The sequence below is a fragment of the Podarcis melisellensis genome (genome assembly GCF_964234715.1).
Source record: "Podarcis melisellensis genome assembly, chromosome: 1".
Classification (NCBI taxonomy): Eukaryota; Metazoa; Chordata; class Lepidosauria; order Squamata; family Lacertidae; genus Podarcis; species Podarcis melisellensis.
The window spans coordinates 47,347,821-47,364,043 of NC_138528.1; the positions used below are offsets into that span (position 1 = coordinate 47,347,821).

At 41.8% G+C, this 16,223-nt stretch overlaps 1 protein-coding gene and 2 long non-coding RNA genes across 13 annotated transcripts in view; 2 read left to right on the plus strand and 1 right to left on the minus strand.

Annotated features, from left to right (window-relative positions):
- Window positions 1–5,084, plus strand: part of LOC309364806 — a 142,648-nt gene extending 137,564 nt beyond the window's left edge. The window contains exon 9 of the long non-coding RNA XR_014165880.1: window positions 4,598–5,084. This is a non-coding gene — a long non-coding RNA (uncharacterized lncRNA). The remainder of the gene's footprint in view (window positions 1–4,597) is intronic.
- The window catches only part of RAD51B (RAD51 paralog B), a 366,487-nt gene that overhangs the window by 106,970 nt on the left and 243,294 nt on the right, over window positions 1–16,223 (minus strand). The window lies entirely within an intron of this gene.
- LOC309364873 lies at window positions 5,762–10,399 on the plus strand. Its single transcript, XR_014165900.1, has 2 exons — window positions 5,762–7,100; window positions 8,333–10,399. It is a non-coding gene; the product is annotated as an uncharacterized lncRNA (long non-coding RNA).

The window sequence follows — 16,223 nt, forward strand, 5'->3', positions numbered from 1 at the left end:
AAATCGTGGCTCAATCTATTGGTCTGTAATTTTGATCAGACAAAGTTTGCTTGGAATGATGTGCATCAAGACTGGTCCAACCATTTGCCCTGATCAAGAGCAGATTAAGCATCAATTGAGGGTTCACAGATTACTTGATGAAATATTGTGGCCTCATTGTACTAAATTGTAATTATAATTTACTAGAGAAATAAGACAGGATCTGATCTGTCAGCAAATCCACTGGTCAGCATACCCACTAGCTGCTGCAGCTTTCAGACAGATGTGTTTCCAAGCCCCAGATGCACTGAATCATTACCCTAAAAGCCATGTGGGGATTTTGCTGGTCCTCATGACAATTGCTGCTGGTTCAATAGATAAAACAGGAGAAGCTGCACAGATGACATGACAGCAGTAGTGTCAAACAGGGCGCAACAGCATGTCAAACCCCTATGTCAGGAAGTTTCTTCCTTTGAGGTACTTCCTGTTCCTGTCCAACACTTGTGTTGGAACTGTGGTTGCTGGAGAAACTGATATCTGGAAGCACCAACTGTGCCTCTAATCTTTCCGTAGAGGATTCTGTTACTGAGCCTCACATAATATATATGTTGAAACAGATAGAAAAGTTATGAAAAGTGACAAAAATCTTACAGTAGTGATGAAAAGAGGACCTAAGAATTCAAAAGAGTAGTGAAACCAGTCAATTCTAACAATTACCACAGGAGCTGCCGTTTTCCATTTGAAATTCAGAGTCTAGTATATTTGAATCAAATAGGGCCAGACTAGATCTCAGCACATAGATATGAATGTGTACACTTATTCTGTCCTTTGGGCCTAACCTCTCACTCCTCCAGCTGGCAGATCCAGGGACTGCTGCACTGGGGGAAAGAGAAGGAACATCAGATGGAAACAACTGCTTTAGTTTTCAGACATTTTCTGTCCTCCTAAAAATCAACTGAGAAGCTAACTTAAATGCCAATTTTACAATCCATTCTGTTTGTGTTCTGCTCAGCATCACCTCAGAGAGTCTTTAAAAAGCCTTCTTTTTCTAAACCTTCTTTTTGAAATGGCCTGTTTTTCAGAAGTATACTATATTTATTAATGAACTGTTACTATAAGGTAAGTGCACTGCACCGGAAGTAGAGAGCAAGACTCAGCTGAATGCAGTAGTCCAGTCTTCTATGCACACCTTGCTGAAATGAATGTAAGTTGTGCAAAAACAGTTTTCTGTGGAGGAGGCGTTCCTGGAGGTTGGTTCCCAAATATATTTATAAGAATTTCGATAGGCATTCCCTGAACACATACAAGGCCCAGTTGTTATTGTTACTGTCTAGACATTTTCTTTTAGCGCAGGGAAAAAACCTCTTACAAGGGGAAAAAGCTGCTGTTTGATTATAGGAAGGCAGCCTGAGCCCAAGTCACATGCAACTGGCTGTCGCTGCAGGGTGAGCTATCTGGTTCTCCTCTTCCGCTATGTTTGGCATAGAAAAGCCCAAGCAGTGACATATTTCAGATTTGCCCTTCTTCCCCTTTCCAGTTTTCCACTTTTCTTCTGGACGAAAAACTATGGGACATATGTCATCTCCTGTCCTTTACTCCAGGTTATTGTGAGCCAACTCACTGAATCTCCCAAAGTGGATCTTAAGTTTCCAAAAGGATGGCTAGTGTGAAACCAAAAAGGACCTTTCACCTGCTCCACTGGCTTGGAGCTTTGGGTGCCTAGCATTGACCTGTCCTGGCCTCTGGCCTCTGACCCCTCCTTCTGACCCTGCTGGATTATTCCTGCTGCACTTTCTCCAAGACAAGGCCCCTCGGCAGTGGCTTTAGTGTCAGGGGCAATTGTGAGACCAAATAAGAAAATATCTCCTAATGACTTGCTATTGTTGAGGGGCGTAATCAATACTCTGGGCGCCAAGCCAAAGTGGCAGAGGAGAGGATCTTTAACTCTATGTATGCTGAAGTCTGCTGGGTGGGGGAAGAGAGCTAGGTCAGATAAAAGAGAGGGTGAATCCAACATTGTTCCAAGACGCAGGATAATTCACATTAGTGATTCTGCCAGTCTGGATGTGAATGCTAACATGTTGCATGAAGGTGCCCATCTTGCTATCTGACAAAAATACATACTGTGCATTATATATTGTCAAGAAGCATTCCCTTGTGTGGCATTTTGGATCTGCCTGTGTATCTCAACATAAGGTGGTTTCCTTTGAACTGTAATATTGAGTTGAGGGGCCCCAAAGCTGAGCTCACTGGCTGTTGTTGTTTTTTACTGAACTTTCTCCAGTGATTTAGGGTAGCAAAAAAAGCAAGTGTGTGACATTTTCTCAAGAATCTACAGGTAGCTTGGGATTAACTAGAAAAAAATCTCCCTTTAGTTACCTTTAAAGTACATTTCCCCCCAGTTTCTACTTTGATGTTATTTGTGCTAGGTAAAAATCAGTGGAAAACAGTTTTACTTTGAGGCAACTTTACCTAGCACTTCAGATACTATGAATACTATAAACACTACATAAATTATAATAGAAGAAAACAGTAAGATGTAAAGTCAGCTGGATTTCTTCTTAAATTTATTACTTTTCTTTATTATTTTTTTAAAATAAAAAACAGATATTCTAAAATAAAGCATGTTTACCAAAATATAGGAACTGCTGCAAAACAAGAAATACTGAAAGCAAAACAAGGCAGTTGATAAGTTTGGTCACAGGGTTATTAGAGCGCTATATTTTGTGGTTGTGTGTGTGTGAGAGAGAGAGAGACAGACAGACAGACAGACAGACAGACGGACAGAAAGTGCCTACCAGCACCTTAGCATGTCTTTTTTTGGACAAGAGTGGGTACAAGATGAGGCTGATTCTTTAAAAAGAGGTTTGCATTGGAATCTCAAATCACGGCTCACCAATTTGCTAGAACAGGGCTAGAGGTCAGGGTCTGAAATTTTAAAGTTTCAAGCTATCTGAATTAACCTGAGGTAATTATTTCACAAGAATGAGGTACAAATATATTAATTTGGTTCTGCTGCTTATCAAAATCTTGGAATGCTCATATCTAGGATTTTATTGAAGGCAAAGCAATAGAGCCACAAAGGGGAGGTAGAAAAAGAAAAGAAAAAAAGACAAGAAGATGATTACATTTCATCTTATGGTGGTATCTTTGGTCTCAAATCACCACCTAGTCTTACAAAACTCATAACTTCCTGGTATGGATGAAGCAATCCTAAAATGGGAACTATGAGAACAGCATTCTAGCTATAGATAGAATAAAGGCAATATATCACAGACTGTTTGAGAGTATCTCCTTGCTCAATCTAGGTTTTTGCAAAGCAAAGTGTCCTTCCTTTCAACTTGCAGAGCTAAAACTAACATGCCGGAGAGCAGGATCAAGAGGCGTGCTGGCTGTAGGCATGGGGTCCAAAGCACATGTAGGTTAGGAGAGAAGCTCCAGAGCTAACTGCTGCCCACAAACCCATTCCTGCATGAAAGCAGGAAGTTCAAAGTCTTTTATTACTCCCCTCCCAAAAAATCATATCTGTATTTTTACTTATAGCTCAGAGTGATGGATGTACTTTTTGTTGAAATTGGGTCAAAGCATTTTACCTTCTCCTGTGTTTAGCACTATTTGCTGTGTCAATTTGTGCATATATATATATATCTATATCATGTACATCCTCTGAGCCGGGGGCTAAAGTCATAAACTGTTAGTGACTTTGGCTCAAACCACTTTGGCAGAGTTCTTCTTTACATGAACAGAGGAAGCGTTCTGCACTGCCTTGAGGACACCAAGCGGTTTCTTCCTGTGCTGCTGTAAGTTGCCAAGAAGTCCCATTCTGCATAACTACAGAAGCAAAGAGATTCCATCAGCCAAGCCACTAGGCCTCCCTGGACACACCCCTCACTGACTTTGCTCCACGCCCTCCTTGAGTGTGTTTGTGGCTGGAATGTGCTCCTAAATTGTGATACTGCCTCTTGCTTGTCGGGATGGAGAAAAGAAAGATGTGGGTGTTATAACCTTTCACTTTGCATGGCTGGAATATAACCTTCTGTACAATGTTAAGAGTCACATGCACTGATCCATGCACTTTCCCCCCTCTGGCATCACTCCTAGATACATGCTTAGGAATTTGACATGTATGTTTAAGGCCTTCCCTTCCCACAAACCTACACACATTTCCCTGAAGACAGTTCCTAGGAGAAAACAAGAGTTTAGAGAAAGGAACACACACACACGCACAAGCACAGGAAGGCCACAAAAGAGTTGCCACATTTTGAAGCTTTCAAGCCAGTGGAATAAACAAAGTGGTGTACTGCTCTGTGAGGCAGCCTGGACATAAATAAGATAAAAAGAGCAGGGCTGTTTAACATGTCAGTGCAATATCTCCACTCATTTCATCACAAGCTGTGCCCAGATTCCAACTGTTTATTGTGTATTGTTCATGGTCTGAAGCATCACTTAAGCGAGAGTTTCTGAGCTTTTAAAGTCAGCAGCCAGATGAGTGGGGTATAAATACTGTAATAAATTATTATTATTATTATTATTATTATTATTATTATTATTATTAAACAATTAAAAGAAAAATATTAAGATTGAATTCTGTTTCTTCTCTACTATTCTTTTCAGCTAGGAAGGAAACAGCAAATTTGAACAAATCTGAGCCATTTAATGGCCCCAGCTGAAGACAGGCTGTTCCAGCACTGCTGACCTTGGCTGTAAACTCCAGTCTCCTGTCACCTCCATTAGTGCATTCTATATCTGGCCTCCTGCCCTCTTAGCCTTGAACAAGCTACATATGCTTCTAACAGTCCTGAGTGAGGGGCTCAGGTTACATGCCGGAGAACCAGCAGCTGATCAGTGCTCCTCACAGTCCAGGGAATAGTGGAGAATGAGCTTTGCCATTGTTCCCTTATTCTATTCCTGAATCCATTGTTTGTAATGCAATATCACATCCATGGCACTAGAGGAAAAGCAGATTTAATTCCTCAAAGGGCGTTACGCTCCATGAACCTTCCTCGTGATAGTATGGCCCAATGCAGAAAACAAAGTCATAGTACAAGCAAATCTTTCTGACCTAGCTCTCTCTTTCTCCCGGCACTCATGTAAATAGGAAGAGTCAGTCTCCAGATGATCAGAACCCTATGTGACCAATTAACATAGTTTACTCTCAAGTTGACCTATTTTATATACAGTGGTACCTCGGTTTAAGAACAGCCCTGTTTACGAACTATTTGGTTTATAAACTCCGCAAAACTGGAAGCAGTGCCCCGGTTTGCAAACTTTACCTCAGTCTAAGAACGGAAGCCGAACAGTGGAAGGGCACCAGTGGCGGAAGGCCTCATTAGGGAAAGCGCGCCTCGGTTTAAGAATGGTTTCGGTTTAAGAACGGACTTCTGGAACGTATTAAGTTTGTAAACCAAGGTACCACTGTATTCACTATCTCTCCCCACTCCCTACCCTGCCAGTAGCTTACAATCTGTTAGACTGACAAAGGGAAATCGGAGAGGTATCTCTTCTGGCATTCACCACTGTTTTTTCCTCTCTCTCTCTCGGCTAATGAGTACAGTGGTACCTCGTGTTAAGAACTTAATTCGTTCTGGAGGTCTGTTCTTAACCTGAAACTGTTCTTAACCTGAAGCACCACTTTAGCTAATGGGGCCTCTTGCTGCCGCCGTGCCGCCGGAGCACGATTTCTGTTCTCATCCTGAAGCAAAGTTCTTAACCCGAGGTAATATTTCTGGGTTAGCAGAGTCTGTAACCTGAAGCGTATGTAACCCGAGGTACCACTGTATATCCCAAACAGGAATGGATATCAGTGAGTATGTTTTCAGCATCTATACCAAACTTCCCCAACCTGGTGCCCTCCATATGTTTTGGATTACAAATCCCACCAGCCGCAGCCTGCACATGCTGTTGACCGCAGCATGGTTTAGTGATATGAGGATGAACCTCAGCAAGCCTGAGCAAAGGTGCTGGGTCTGTGTGCCTTTCTTTCCTCCCGTGCATCAGGGATTAGGCGACCTGCCAAGATTACTTAAGTTTCAATGCATCTCATCTTAGCCTTACAAAGAAACCAGAAATCCCGATATGAAACAAAGTCTAACGAATTTCATAATAAACCAACTTCAAACTGTGAACCATGAAGCCAACTTTTCAGAGTTTGTTTTCAACTGGGATTCCCAATTTGTATGTAGTACTAAACAAATATTCAGGACTGAAAATAATCACAAAAGTTCTGCTTCCAGCCATGCAGGAGAATAGTGTGCAACACTCTGATCAGGCTCACTGAGGATTCTCTGAATAGTGCTAAACCGTGAGTTAGTATCATGTGTGAAACAGCCCATTACGATTCTGGGATCCACACCTTACTCCTTCTCTGCCCCCTTAACCCTCTGTTTTATTGTTCTGTAAAAACACCTACTACAACCATTAAGAAAAACAGTAATAAGGGAGAATAAAATAAAAACCATTAAGAAAAACAGTAACAACAATAACAACAACAACCCCACTTAGCTATTCCTTTGCATTGGGATATTACACTATTGGTGTTAAAGTATATAAAAGGGTGGAAAAGCAAACAAACCAATGTTTGTGTTCACTCTTTTTTTATTTAGCAAAATTTATATATTGTTTATAATAAAACCTCTAAGCAGTCTAGTTGGTCCAGTTCAATCATATAATTAAACAGAGAGAGATACTTGGCAGCAAAATAAAACCTAATGCAAAGGTAACTTGAGCCACATTCTCAGCATCTACAGAAAGTTCATCTGAATGCTATTCAAGTTTTAATTAGGGAACTCAAGCAAAAATTTAATTGGACCTATCTGAAATATAACACAGTGCTGTCTGATGCCCTATTGCTTTGCTTTTTCTATCCCCTACGCTTTCTTTGATGGTTACTTTCTCTGTTCTATGAATGTGCATTTGCCTCCCTTTCCCTGTAGCGGCCTTGGTTTGTTATTGTGGGGTCATTAAGGAGTGCATATATGTGCATGCTAATTACTTGAGTGGCATGTGATTGATGGCTTGCTAACTCTGGTTTGTTTTGTATAGCAATATTCTGACTTCCTTCTATCTAAGACGTAGCTATTTTGAGATGACAAAACAATGGAATTATTACAAAAATACTGAATGTGGGCTTTTTTTTGTTTTACATAAGAGAGAGGTTGGTGATGGTGGTTTGAAAGCCAGGTCACAGCAACACTCACCCTGTGCTTGAATGAGTTTCATATGCTCTCCAGTTTCAATGAAGAACTGAGGCTCTAATGCTACAGGAGCTCTTGCTTTCTTTGGCAAGAGTAGCCTGGGCGCAGCATGCTCATGTGGGAAGCTGTAAACTGGGGTCAGAGAAAAATGCTGGCCCTGGACAGACATTGGCAGTTGCTGTTACAAGCAAGAGCTGGTCACCTTCAGCACTGAACAGATGTGAAAAATTCACCCCACCCTTTAAAAAAAAACACACCAAAAAACCTACCTCAAAACTATTTTTGCTGGATTTACACTTATCAAATATCACGTCTCCAAACCCAAGGATTTATGTAGGATGATTTCCAAAAACGCACCAATTTCTAACACAAGATCAAACCTACCCTCCAAGGCAGACAGAATTTCCGGCCTTTTTGCATAACACTCCTAAATCCTACCCCTTCTCTCTCAAGGAAAATAAAAGTAAAAGGCATGGTTCAGGGTAATATTATAAAAACCCACAAGCCTTCGCCCACATGTGTACTCACTAGTTGTAAGGCAGAAATTTGGAGTTATATGAAACTTAGCAGTTGGGCAATTTAGGTAGCCAAAAACTACAACACAGGCATTGGGAGCCGAGATGGGAGTGGGCCAACTTAAAGTTTCTCCGAAATAACTTATCCAATGAGCTAGAGGGAATCTCCCAGTCCTTCCTGAGGTCTAAAAAGGTGGAGTAGGAATCTCTGGTGGGAAACAGTTCATTGAGCATTCCGCATCACTATGAATGGACCACAGTGGGCAACTCAAGCATCTTGAAGGGAGACAATGAAAAAAGGAAGTTCAGTAACTACCACCCTTTCCAGAGCTATTTCCATCTACAGGGTTTGTGTAGTTTATAGTTTAGAAAGCATTTTAGGATGTGCAAGTAAATGACATACACAGTAATACCACTTAATATCATATATTCTTACTCTGGGACTGTGGCATTCAGTACTGATGAATTTTCTGTCTGGTAGGGGGTTTGGGGATTTAGAGATCAGATAACACAATAATGAAAACACAGTTCTCTGCACAGAAGAATCCAAGAGGTTGCATAAAGCAATGTTCCCCCTCTCTCTTTGGGGCTGGCAGCAACAGAGGACCCAAGCCCTCCAATCCAATGTTTTTCCTTTCTCTTCAGGAGCCTGTGATGTATGGAAATTTGGGGCTCTGATTCTTTCAGCTCCAGCAGGCGGTAAAGAAGCTAGAGGAAAAATGAAGGGAGAAATCTGCAGATGAAAGTCTGAGGCTGTGTTTTCCTTTCCAAAGTGCTGCTATGTTCCCATAAGCTTGTGGCTTCCTGCATCCTGCTGCAGTATTAAAAAAGATCCTTTCTATGATATCTTAAGAGGCAAATGTCCAGTACTAACAGGACGCCTTTTGTTCTCTTCATTTCTAAGTGGACTTTAACCCAGTTACTACAGAGTGAGTCACTGTATAAACAAATAAAACAAAAGCTCTTCTGTTTTGTCCCCCTGGACAGGTCAGGGACACATTAGGCTCTGCTCTGACCCTCTTTGCCTCATAGACGCAATAACTAGGGATGGCATCACTAAACAAGAAACATGCTTAATTGCTGTTCTTTTGTAGATACATTTTTTTAAAAAACAACAACAACACCTAAATGTATCCCTACTAATTTCACCATTGTTGATATTTCAACAGAGTTAGGTTTTTATTAAACCAGCTAACATGGGATAAAGTTACTCAAACAAAATGCACAATATTAGGAGATGGAAAAAATTGTCTACATTGAATTTGAGTATGGAAAAACTTGCCCAGCAAATGTTGCAACAGATCTGTCACAGAACTGTCAGTTAAAACTGAACCCAAAATTAGAAAATTGAGCTATTTTGCTAGGAAAAAAATGCTGGCTCAGAATGGATAGGGGTTGAAAAAAACTGGAGATGGAAAAGAGCCCTTTTTGGCTGCAAGCTAAAGGAAGACAAGTCAAAAGGGTGCTTTAATAAGAACCCAGGGAATACTGTGGGCTCCCTGTCTCCATCCTACTTGATAAAAATGCCTATTAAGGCTGATATTCTAAGCTATTCCACCTAGGGTATGCCTCATGGACAGGACATGTATGCATATGATTGGGCTGCAGAAAGGGTGGGGAAATGGATCTGGCTCGTGGGCCAGATCACTATGTCCTTCATAGGCCAAATCCGACTGGTGGGTGTGGCTGCCCATTTGTCAGTCACCTGGATGTCAGCTGTGTGTTCACTGTGTGAAATCAAATCATCCAGGTAAATGCACAAACCGCAAAATGATTTTCAAAGCCCTCCACAAAACCCAGCAGTCACAGGTTTTGCAATGCCCTTGCACAGTGAGAAACAGGATACTGATCTGGATGAAATTTTGGTCTGATTCAGGAGAGCTCTCCTTCTGTTCTACCAATTTCAATACTACTCTGAATGATGCATAACATTATAGCACAACATGGTATGTGTTGCTCTGGTGCAGCTGATGGTGCAGCCCACCTACAGCCCTTTGTGATGATGTCACAGCAAGGCTTACGAAACAGGCTGCTGATTATTCCTTTCCTATGAACTGTGGCCCTTGATCTTTGTGTTGAAAATACTGTGTACTAGAAGCTGATGTTGAAATTCCAAATCACTTGCTCGGTCCTGTTCAGTCAGAGACTGGTTGAATTAGAGATTCCATTCAGAACTGAATCCATGCAAGCAGGATGCTTTACATTCATCACATGCTCAAGTGTGACACCCCCTTCCCTAGTTAATAAACATATTAGCAGGCATTTTGGAAACTCGTTGGCTTTGGGGGGGTTTGAAAAAGTCTGGCAACAGATTCGTCTGGAACGAAGCTTATCAGACAAACTTGCTGCTAATTTTAGAGCTATACTTTATTTTCGTCAAGACATCTGGCCAAGCCTGGTTACACCAATGGATTATTATTTTCCCTATGTGAGGCCTGGAGAAAGGGGATAGCCTTTTTACAACTATTAATTGGACAACGAATGGCGGTGTAACTGTAAAGGCCCATAACAAGAATAACCCCTTTGTATGCCTGGCTTGTTTCCCACATTTCAAAGGCTACTAAGCAGCAGCATCTTTGCCCCTGGGTTACGGAGAAGGGACAGCCTTGTGCTTATTGTGGTGGCTTTCCCTAATGATCTGAAACATTTTAAAAAATGCACACAGGGATGTGCATGTTTAGAGCTTCTGCAGCCACAAGGTCAAACACATTTTTTTTTTAAACCACTACTGAAAAGTTTGGCCCTACAGTACTGAGGGAGATCCATTTGTCCAGTGTTCCCTCAACCCATCCCCCCACTGCAGTATGAGGCCCTGCTTTTCAACACAATTAAGCAGAGGGCCAATAGGATTTGTGCCACCCTTTCTTCCACTTGGCTTCACTGCTGAGAAACAGCCTTGGTCGGCAGGGAGGTGGGAGTGCTGTCTGAATAGCCTCTAAGCATTCATTATCTGGCTCCTAATTACACGGCCGACATACTGTTGCCTCTGCCTACGTGGGAACATTGCATCACATTAATCAGCAGGGGGATATGCCAAGATGAAAGGGCCTCCTTGTATATGCTCTTTGCTGTGGAAAGCGGGGATGAGGGTCGGGGGGGAAAGAAGGAGCTTTATCAAGTCCCTGGGCAGAGAAAACACAGCAGGTGAACTGCAGCTCCATCCCTAGCCCAATTCAGAACCTCAGCTTGAGTTCGCCATATTCCCATACTGGCCTCCAAAAATAATTCACAAACCTACTTTTAGTGAATGTGCGCTGCCAAGGTTATGGGACCAATAGTCCCAGAGGCCTCTGGAGAAAAGTTAAAGTACAGGCGCCGATAAGCCAGGCTCCTCACGCCACCCATACAGAGTGGCTGAGCCTTCCTTCTGAGTCAGAGTGGAGTTGACTCTTCAATTCTTTACTACACAAGAACCATGAGAGGAGACATTCATCAACTGTGAATGCACCTGTGTAGCATGAATGAAAGAATAATAAAAAGCCCGGCTGCACCATCTTGCTTGCTTCCCTATTATTAGCAAATTTTCCAAGGTTTAAGGTGGCTTGAGTTAATAACTTAAAGCAAAACTTAAATAATACAGAAAACACAGGTTTATCGGCACCAGAAACACCCAAATGGACTAACCAGCCAAACCAAAAGCTAGACAGAAGAAATGTAGGTTTGCTGTTTTGTTTTTAATTATTTACTTGTTTTTGTCCTGTATTGTATTCTGTGAATTGCCCTGAGATCTTACAAAGAAGGGCGGTAGATAAATCTAATAAATAAAAAAATAAATAAAATAAATCTTGTCCCGCAGCCTGTTCTCACAGTGGACCAGCCCATGAGGAGCCAGCAAGCAGGACCTGAGCACTACAGGGGTCTCCCCACTTGTGCTCCCCAGCATCTGGTACTCAGAGGCATACCACCTCTGGATTTAGAGTTAATATATAGCCATCATGACCAGTAGACATTGGTATCTCCCATGAATGTGTTTAAATTGCTTTTAAAGCATGCTTTTCTTGTAAACTTTTGAAGCACACAGTGGTACCTCTGGATGTGAACAGGGATCCGTTCCGGAGCCCCGTTTGCATCCAGAAGCGAACGCAACCTACGTCTGGGCTTGCGCGGGTAGCGATTCACTGCTTCCACACATGCGCTTCACGTCATTTTGACTGTCTGCGCATGCGCGAGCAGCAAGTAATGGGTCGCCGCAGCGCACAACCCGAAAATACTTATCCCGAAGCTACCTCAACCCGAGGTATGACTGTACTTTGCTCTTCCCCTAGCATGTTCTCCTTTGCTCACCTAAAAAGCCCCAAACATTGATACTTTCCCTCAAAGTAGAGTTGTTCTAACACCTTGATCCCTTTTTCTGTACCGAAACATGCTCAACCAAAGTATTACTTGGCTAACAATACCTACTCCCAGTGCACACAGCATAGCAGCCTTGAGCTTTGGCAGTTTGAAATTAGATCCCGGATATCTCTTTATGACATTTATATTCCACTTTTCTTTCAGGGACCTCAGAGTGAAATATTTATACACACACACAGGCATTACAAACAGCTTCAGGAGGAGGAGATTCAGAATAGAAATGGCATGCTGGAATCAGTGAAGTGCCCCTCCTGCTACCACTTCTCTGCTATCAATACCACTGACTGCAACTGTTTTTCATGGGGAAGGCATCAAGTCTCCAACACACACGTGTACACGTAACATGAACTTAACCCCACACCGATGAACAGTGTATGTTCCCCCCATATTTGAAAAAAGTTGGGGATTATTGGGGGGGGATCTATGTAACACAAAAGTTCTACAGTAAAGCACAAAAAACAAATGGCAAGAAACTCTGATAAGTTACTGCTACAAAACCCTCCAGATAAAAGTTCTACTTGAGAAGAGATACCATTTAGTAAGTATATTTCTAAGCATATTTGTTAAAACATGTGGAGTTTCCTTTTGCTGAGGAGTGAAACCATTGGTCCATCTAGCCAACACTGCAAGCTGTTCTCCATGGTCTCATGCAGAGGTTCTATCACCTGCTACATGAGCCTTTTAATTGTGTGACGGGTGAACAACCTGTGGCCATTTAGATAGTGCTAGACTATAATTCCCAGCATCCCTCATCACTGACCATGCTGGCTGAGGCTGATGAGAGTTGGAATTCATCAACATCTTGAGAGTCTCATCCCTATTTTAATGGGTGATGCCAGTGATTGAAGATGAGCTCTTCTGTGTGCAAAGCATATGCTTCACCACTGACCTTTCCATCCTCTACAGCAGAGTAGATCCCCCACCCCTGCTCTAGAGTCCTTCCAGCAATAACCGCACAGAACATTGCCTGTCATCCCATATGCTATTTAAAAAGGGCTCTGACAGCTAGCTCTTCATTACAGGTTAGATCTCCCAGTCTGTTCAAATCCCATCACTATTTATATGTTAATACTGTTCTCTCATAAGCGGTAAGATTTTTTAGCACGGGGAAGAAAACTAAATCATATAAATGAAATGTCAGCCAAGGAAGCAAATACACAAACTAGTGTGAGCCAAAATCCTTTAGCAAGCAAGTCAAGGTTCTGGACCCCAGGGAGCTGGGAGAATTCATCTTCAAGAGTGAAAACTCAAGAAGACCTTTGGTATGATGTCTCTGTAAAAATAAAGTTTCGTGTTCTTTGGCTTCTCTGCTTATGTGCTGTTTCGGTGTTATTGGAGACAATGTTCTTGGACTAGACCTCATAGCTTGGCATCTTCTGCTGGATCCCAGATATGGAACTATCCCCATAGCAGTCTGGTCTAAAAGATTCAAGCAAGGACTAGGAAACTAGAAATGCCTGAGTTCTAGTTCTGGCTCTCAGCTGTTTGGGTACTCTGTTCTTCACACTCTTCCCCAGTAATGGGAATAATACTGTGCAGGCAGAAAACTGGCTAATAAGCTGTGCTTGTAACGTGCATTTAAAATGTGGTAATGGAGTTCTGAAGCTTGATTTCATTTCATCAGGCTGAACAAACTATTGGCTGTACTACAGTTGTTCCTCATTCTGAGAACATGGAATGCTTCCTCAAACAGTAATATCTTGATTCCTAGTGAAATGTGCCAAGTTTACTCTGACAAAACTAAAAAGCTGGGCCATTTGGAATTCCACAGCCAAATTCATATTTGCAAAGAGAAATTTGCCTTGGAGAAGTGGTGGTGGGGAGATTCTGTGGTGAAAGAACCACCACTTTTTCAGCCCTGCTGTTTGCTCTGGCAGGGCAGAAAGTAGGGATTCAGCTCTCCTAATTTTCTGTCCTTTCCTGTCCTTAAAAAAATCCCCTTCCATTGACACCAATAAGGGGAGGGGAATAATCAAGCTCCAGGCTGGCATAGGGTTTTTTTGCCTTTTTCAGGAGCTGTTGGGAGAATGAAGGGGCTTTAAATCCAATGCATCCCATTTTTGCCTCCACCACCCTGAAAAGCATCACCAGCATAAGAGCAACAGTGGTGAAGCTTTCCATGGTCATACTAGGATGCCTCCACCCACAGAGAGGGCAGTCTATCCTTAGCTGCCCTGTGAGGCAGCAGGATTGCTCCCTAAATGTGCCTAATTTTCAACAAACGGTTAGAATTTTAATTCAGGCTGAAACTGAGTTTAGGGATACTTTTATATGTGACACTGAAATGCTCCATTCCTGTCTGCCACTTTTACATGAGGAAGTGTTTGAAATATGACTACCTGAAAATTCTAGAAGTTACCAATCCAGCGAGAAGATTTACAGTTTATAGCTGGTAAAATAATAGAAGCCACAACATATATCACATATCTCTTCTCACTTCAGCCTGGGAAAATCTGAATTGAACTATGTTCTGACAATAATAAAATTATCCTACCTCTTCTTTGGGAGACAAACACATTCCAGGTTTGTGGGAATTATGAAAGTCTGGGACCATAATAATGGGGAAAGCTTAGTTCCATAGTAAGCTTCCCCAGAGTTGGGTCCATTGCAGAAGGAACAATATCTAGGCAGTAAGCCCCTTGCAGTACTTGTCCATTTCTGTATACTAAAGGCATCAAGCATTAATTCTTGGGAAATAGGTATGGATTCAGATACTATTCTGAAACACTGCATCAGGATCAGCATTCAAAGAGTTTAGAATGTTCTTTTCTAATCTTTAAATATGTATATGTATGTATACATTTCTCTCTCTCCCCATGGATAGTTGCTGCAGTTTGCTTAATTCTCATGCCCCCTTTTCAAGTTGTTACAAATTGTGGCAGCCACACCAACAGGCAACAATTCATTCAACTGATGCTTACTTAAAATTCTGGTCAGTTTGGAAGTCAACCAACAGCTATGTGAACAATCTAATCTGGCCCAATGTGCATGTGGGCCAAGCTGCAATGTTCATGTTTACAATTTATTATGCACCCAGAGAATGCACCAATTTAGTTTATATTTACTGATGATTGATGTCTAACCAGAATTGTCTTAAACTAGTTTATCTCCTATTGAAGAGCAGAAGACTGACTAAATCATATGGAAACAATTATTTTCTGGATGCAGTATGAAACCACATATTCTATACTGACATGTTAATAAATAAAGATCAGTCTTGGCTTGAAAGGCTAAGAAATGCAAACTACATAAGAGGATACCTTTTATTGGACTTATTTATTTCTTGCCATTATTTGAACAAGGAGATTAATTTATATTGGATAAAGACTACCTTTATATGCATGCTCTACTACACTTCTGCATTTAATATCTAGTAATTAAAATCAGTTTAAGAGATAAAAAACTAGGTAAGAGGATAGAGTTTGTTGGTCAAATGGCATGCAAGCTCTTGAATGAACAGAACTGAAAGCTAGCACATTCCTCCTCCATTGGAAACTCAACCAACAAACTTTACCCGCTTTTTAATATGATTTTAATTACTTTTAAATAACTGCAGAGGTGTAGTACAGCAAATGCGGCCCTCCAAGTAACTCTATCTGGCCCTTGGAACCCTCTCCAGGTCATGCCTCCTCCCCCCAGTCTATGCCCCACACCAGCCAACCTGAATGCTTTTACCGGCTGGTATTTGTCCCTGAGCTGTGATAATGCCTCTTGTTTGCCATATGCATGTGTAGGGTGTGTGGAGAAATTCCTGACTTTTGTGTGGCCTCCTGTACAGACATATCTGTTGCTCCGCCCACTTTTGCCTCTGCTCCCACATACCATTGGCATGTGGTCTCCGTAACATTGCTGTGAGACCATTTCTCTTAGGCAGAAAAAAGGTTGCTCACCCCTGTAGGAGACGATGCAGTTAAAGCCACAGTCTTTATCCAATACAAATTATTCTCTAAACTCAAATTATGACAAGATGCGCCACGTACTGATGGAGACATAATGGGCCAAGATCCCCCATTGCTGGTCAAGTAATCAAGAGGGCACAGTGGGTCTGGCTGCTCCCTTCCCCTAATCTCTCTCCCCGCTTGCCTGTAGAGTCATCCACCTTAACCATAATTAAGCATTATTTCAAAACTGATATGAAACATGATGAATTGTAGGATTAGTTCACTTTAAACCAGAGACTTCA